This window comes from Lampris incognitus, chromosome 4 (assembly GCF_029633865.1).
Source record: "Lampris incognitus isolate fLamInc1 chromosome 4, fLamInc1.hap2, whole genome shotgun sequence".
NCBI classification, from domain to species: Eukaryota; Metazoa; Chordata; class Actinopteri; order Lampriformes; family Lampridae; genus Lampris; species Lampris incognitus.
The window spans coordinates 19,470,041-19,476,092 of NC_079214.1; the positions used below are offsets into that span (position 1 = coordinate 19,470,041).

The 6,052-nt window shown below is 43.4% G+C and overlaps 1 pseudogene; it reads left to right on the top strand.

Annotated features, from left to right (window-relative positions):
• The first annotated feature begins 1,651 nt into the window (after window positions 1-1,651).
• LOC130111903 (rRNA 2'-O-methyltransferase fibrillarin-like) lies at window positions 1,652-3,942 on the top strand (annotated as a pseudogene).
• The last annotated feature ends 2,110 nt before the right edge of the window (window positions 3,943-6,052 follow it).

A 6,052-nucleotide genomic window follows, 5' to 3' on the forward strand; every position in this document is an offset into this window, starting at 1 on the left:
TGCTTTCTTGGGTTATTGTGCATGTTCACAGGTTTTACTACCTTCTAAATCACTTTATTCCTTCTAATGGAAATAATCAAGAACAAACTGGGAGGTTGGATTGAGAATGCTCTTCATCTATAATGTTCATCAAAACTTGTATAGCATTAAGAATTTTTTTTAATAAATTTTCCACATTTTAAATTTCTCAAGTTTTAATTTGTCAGTGGATATATATTAAAGCGTTTATAAATACAAGAAATTAGCTGCTTTTCAATGTATTCTGATATTTTAAATGATTTTTGTCATCTACTGATTACATATGACCTGTGGGTGGATTGGGACTGCCTGTTTGTATGCCATTTCACTCAGATGCTATCATCTTTAACCATTTCTGACCTTGTGGTTTTTAATCTTAACCCCCAACTCAGGTTCTAAATTAAACCCTGCACCTTAACCTGTTCTTATCTAATGTTAACCCTTATTTTAATCCAATGTTAAAGTGGCGTACGAATTGTCACGAAATGGATTATCACAGTCCTAAATCCCGCCCCTTTCCCCGTGCTCCAATCACAACAGAGCAACTGCTGCCATTTTCCGTGACTGTCAGGCAGGTCTGGTCCGTTCTTGACATCGAGCGGTGGAGCCAATTAAACCGGGGAGCAGACAGGAAATGATTGACCATCAGAAACATCAAGCCAGAAATAATACTGATCAAATGCAAAAGGGTTATCGGTTCAATATCCATTGTATTGGAAAAGTGCACGGACGCCAGTTTTTTCTTTGCTATTAAAACAGTAAATTGTCAATTCGGGTTTAATTTTTCAGCTTTTGCGTTTCAGCCTGAAACGGTGTGGCAAGCGAATTTGAGATGATTGTTTTTCTAAGAATGCCATGTCCTCAACCGCTGGCTCGGGGAGCGACACTCGGGATAGCGATCTGGAAACCAAACGGGAGCAAGCTTCCCAGAGGTTTGGATGGGCGAATAAATGTCGTTCACCTCTCAGTTTAAGCCTGACGGATGTTCCCCGTTCCCTAGCGAAACACGTTATTCATTTCGAGAGCTCCAGGCTGATGCATAGGTCTCGTTGCTGACGGCAGACTGCATTACCATTCACTGCAGACAATCGCCGCCGGACCAGGATGTGGTTTTAATTAAAGGAGAAGCAAGCTTCTGAGCAAAATGTCCTAGAGACTCTATGGAGAGAAACCAGAGAAATCCCCAAAGCAGCCATTTACACAAGCAAATGTATAACCCCCAACTGCAAAACGAGATTATCAATTGTAAATTTCTGCTTTCAGTCGCACGTATATAAACATAATAAAAAGCTTTCAGGAATTTGACGGGGACAGAGTTCACATCGACATTAGCAACTTTCACCAGGATAACAGTGACGTAAGGTGTTTTACAGATACTGGTAAATTAGCTACAGCCTTCTTATTCGTCGTCCTTTAGGAACCTCGTCCCAGATGATGAGATGTCGTTCGGAGGTGGTTAGACTGCCACGGTATTTGGAGAGTAACTAAACTAGTGAGTTTACTGCCATCTACAGGTTAAAAAGCATGCTAGACTGGTCTTGGTACGCTGACGCCAGCGTTGCAGGATAAACAGCTGCAGCTAATAACAACAATGAGCGTTTAAAAGCAAAGACAGGAATTCGTATTATTCAACATGAAACCAGGTTTCAGTCCTCGTGGGGGCCGAGGAGGTCGAGGAAGAGGAGGCTTTCGCGGTGGGCGAGGTGGAGGAGCTGGGAGAAGCTTTGGGAAACGTGGAGAGGGGGGGTTAGGGGTGGGAGAGGTGGCAGTTTCAAATCACCAGGTAGAGGGGCTAACGGGCACCCCAAGGGGTAGAGGAGGCTTTGGTGGAGGGACGAAAGTCTTGGTGGAGCCACACAGACATGAAGGTGTGTTTATCTGCAGAGGCAAGGAGGATGCCCTTGTGACCAAGAACATAGTTATGGGAGATTCTGTCTATGGAGCGAATAGGATTAGCGTGGAGGAAGAAGAGACAAAGACTGAATACAGGGCATGGAATTCATTCCGTTCTAAGTTGGCAGCAGCAATATTAGGAGGTGTGAACCAGATGCATATAAAACCTGGGGCTAAGGTCATGTACCTAGGAGCTTCTTCTGGGACCAGTTTCCCATATTTCTGACATTGTTGGACCGGATGGTCTGGTCTATGCCATGGAGTTCTCCCACAGGTCAGGTCATGACCTTCTCAAAATGGCAAAGAAACAAACCAACATCATTCCCATCATAGAAGATGCCCGTCATCCACACAAATACCACATTCTGGTTGGAATGGTTGACGTCATCTTTGCTGATGTTGTCCAACCTGACCAGACGAGGGCTGTTGCTTTAAATAATGATAATAATAATAATAATAATGCGTTTTATTCGTGGGCGCCTTTCAAAACACTCAAGGACACCTTACAGAACATAGTTTAAAAAAAAGCACTGTATCAGACAGCGTAAAATCAAAACAAAGCAGGGTAGACAAAAATTTAATACAACAGGTAAGTATAAAATGAACATCTGCACAAAACTCAGTGAAGCGTGGATCAAACTGAATATGCCAGTTTGAAAAGGTACGTTTTGAGATGGGATTTGAAGGTTGAAAGAGAGTCAAAGTTGCAAATTTCTTGTGGGAGAGAGTTCCATAGGCAGGGGGCAGAATGACTGAAGACTCTAGTCCCCATGGTAGTCAAGCGGGCCGATGGTGTAGTGAGTTGGAGAGCAGAAGAGGATCTGAGAGTGCGGGAGGGCGTGCGGATATGAAGGAGTTCAGAAAGATAGGAAGGAGTTAAGTTATTAAGGCCTTAAAGGTGAGTAGCAGGATCTTGAAGTCAATATGGTATAAAACAGGAAGCCAGTGGAGTTGCTGAAGAACAGGAGTGATATGATCTAAGGAAGGAGTTCTGGTAATGATACGGGCAGCTGAATTCTGGACGAACTGAAGCTTATGAAGACACTTGAGGAGAAGACCAAAAAGGATACAATTACAGTAGTCAATACGGGATGTAACCAGGGTGTGAGTGAGTATGGCTGTGCTTTTACGTGTAAGTGATGGCCGAAGACAATTAATATTGTGTAGGTGGAAGTATGCAGACCGAGTAACATTGTTGATGTGGGTTTCAAAAGATAATGTGCTGTCCAGGATGACACCCAGACTCTTAACCTGAGGCGATGGGGGAACTATAGAATTGTCAATAGTAAGAAAAAAACTATCAGTTTTGGCCAAAGCAGATTTAGTGCCAACTAAAAGGACCTCAGTTTTATCACTATTAAGTTTGAGGAAGTGGTATGAAAACCAGGATTTAATTTCTAGTAAGCATTCAGAAAGAGATGTGGGTGGAAGAGTGGAGGTAGGTTTGGTGGATAGATAAAGCTGGGTGTCATCCGCGTAACAATGAAATTGAATGCCAAATTTCCTGAAAATGTGGCCAAGCGGTAGTAGCTAAATAACAAATAGGAGGGGGTCCCAGTACAGAGCCCTGGGGAACACCGGTAGTAACAGGAAAGGAGTGAGATCTCAAATTTTAAGTTGGACAAACTGAGTGTGGCCAGAGAGATATGATCTAAACCAGACAAGGGGGGTGCCAGTTATTCCAATAGAAGCTAATCTTTCTAGGAGGATGTTGTGTGAGACGGTATCAAAGGCAGCACTCAGATCAAGGAGGACAAGTATGGTTAAGAGCCCAGAGTCAGCTGCCATCAAAAGATCATTAGTGATTTTAACCATGCTCCCAATTTCCTGAAGAATGGTGGACACTTTGTAGTTTCAATCAAGGCTAACTGTATAGACTCCACAGCAGCTCCAGAGGCAGTGTTTGCTTCAGAAGCGAAGACAATGTGCTCAGAAAACAGGAAACCACAGGAACAGCTCACACTGGAGCCCTTTGAGCGAGACCATACTGTAGTGGTAGCAGTCTACAGACCTCCTAAACAGAAAAAGTGATGCCTTGGAGACATTTGCTTATTTTTTTTTTATGCACCTCACCTACTCTCTACCAATCTTCCCCTTTATTCCAAGTGACATCAACTGTCTGTGTTGTTTTTCTGCTCTTTTTTTTAATTCTTAGCCCACTCTGAAAACTGTAGAGTTGGAAATTTACTCGCCAATATCCAAGTTAAGGTTAAATAGGGCTGTGGTTCTTGGCCACTGTGACAGTAAAACAATGTGCATCGAGGTTCTGTTCCATCTACTCAATCCTAATAAGGCCAAGCAAAATTTCAGTTATGGAAATCTTGTATTTCCCCTAGATAAAAAAGTAGTACTCTGAGTGTTTTACTCGGTATTACTGTGGCCAGAGACTTTTGTCTGGTTTAAAACAAAGCTTTTGGGGTTTTATGTTGTATTTGTCGGATATATTATTTTTTTGTCATTAACAACAATTTACATGATTTGTCTGGACAACGGGGTATTTGAAATTGCAAATTGAGCTTTTATAAGGTGTCAAATACTCCTTTATAATTAAAAATTTTACTTTGATTTGCGCAAACGGATGACTCTCCTGGATTATTCCCAGCTCTTTTGTGCAATAGTCCACATCCATGCATGATCATTTGAGTGGTTGAGATGAACTTGCAGTTTGATAGCTGGTATGACCCTACAAAGGTAGCTTAATGTGTTTAAATTGTTTATCTTGTGTAGTAGCACCACCATGCGGTAGTTCATGTACAATGTCTTTTCTTGCTTGTTTAATGCCTCCGTGTTGAGACAGACTTTAGCGAACAGGCTTCCGGAAGTAAACTCATGGTTCGCGATACGCGCCGCGCCGTCATCAGCTCTTCTCTGTGTTAATATAACCAGCAGGATGATTTGTGACGAATGAATGTCCAAGTATATAGTTTACGGTAGCCGTAGCATTATGTGGCAAAACTAAGCTAGCTTTGTATCTCTGTGCTACCTGTCTGTGGCTAGGCTAGCTCCGCACCTCTATGCTATCAGCCTAGATACTTACCGTAACCTGTTCTATGTTTATTGTTTAATGCTGTTTCATAATTCCGGTATCGTGCTTGCAGTTTCATAAGATTCTCGGTAAACGTCATGAAAACTGATACCCTTGCCGTGGAGTTTTCTCGGGAGTGTTTATCGGGTTGGATAGTTGGCGATATCGGCGAACGAGGCCTACACGGTGAAAAGACGGCAACACGGCCAGCGGTGGAGAGAGACGAAGACAGCCATTTCTTGGAGTTATGTGGCTAGCACAAAAACATTCAGACAGTGTTAACGCCAGCTTAACTCGCTTTCTGATATTAAAGACTCAATAAATCATAATGGAAGAAACTGATAACACAAAAGAAATTAAGATAATCGCTCTGTAAACTCACGGGCATCTCGTCCATCGTCCAGCTCAAAGGCTAATGTAGCGGTTGCCATGGCGAAAGCAAAAGCTGGTTCAGCGCAAGCTAGAGCAGCGCATTCTAGAAAGGAAATTGAATTAAAGGTTGAGCGGGCACGCGTTCAAGCCTCACTTGGTGAATTAAATGACGGAAAAGTAAGGGATGCTGCCATAGCAGAGGCAATAGCATTGGAGAATGGTTTATTGGACCTGAGTTTTGAAGTACGCGGCAAGGCCTTCTGCTTGGCCCTGCAAAATAATCAATACCAGCGCACCGCTGCCTGTGTGTCTGAGCAAGCCAGCAGATGCACAGGGGATCCGCCTGCCAGTATAAAAAGTGACAATGTTATTCAATTCAATTTTATTTGTATAGCCCAATATCACAGATTACAAATTTGCCTTAGTGGGCTTTACAGCAACACAACATCCTATCCCTAGACCCTCTCATCAGATAAGGAACAACACCATAAAAAAACAACCTTTGTGGGTCCGCGGTGGCGTAGCGGTCTAAGCATCGGCTTGGTGTCGATGCAGTTGCCCACTGGGGACTGGGGTTCGCGCCCCGGTCTCGTCAGATCCGACTATGGCCGGACTCGATGAAGCAGCAATCATTGGCAACGCTGTCTTCGGGAGGGGGGCGGAGTCGGCTTGTGTTCGTCATGTGAATGCGTCTCTGTGTGTGTCGGAAAAACAGTGGTTCGCCTTGTCACGAAAGTGGGGAGG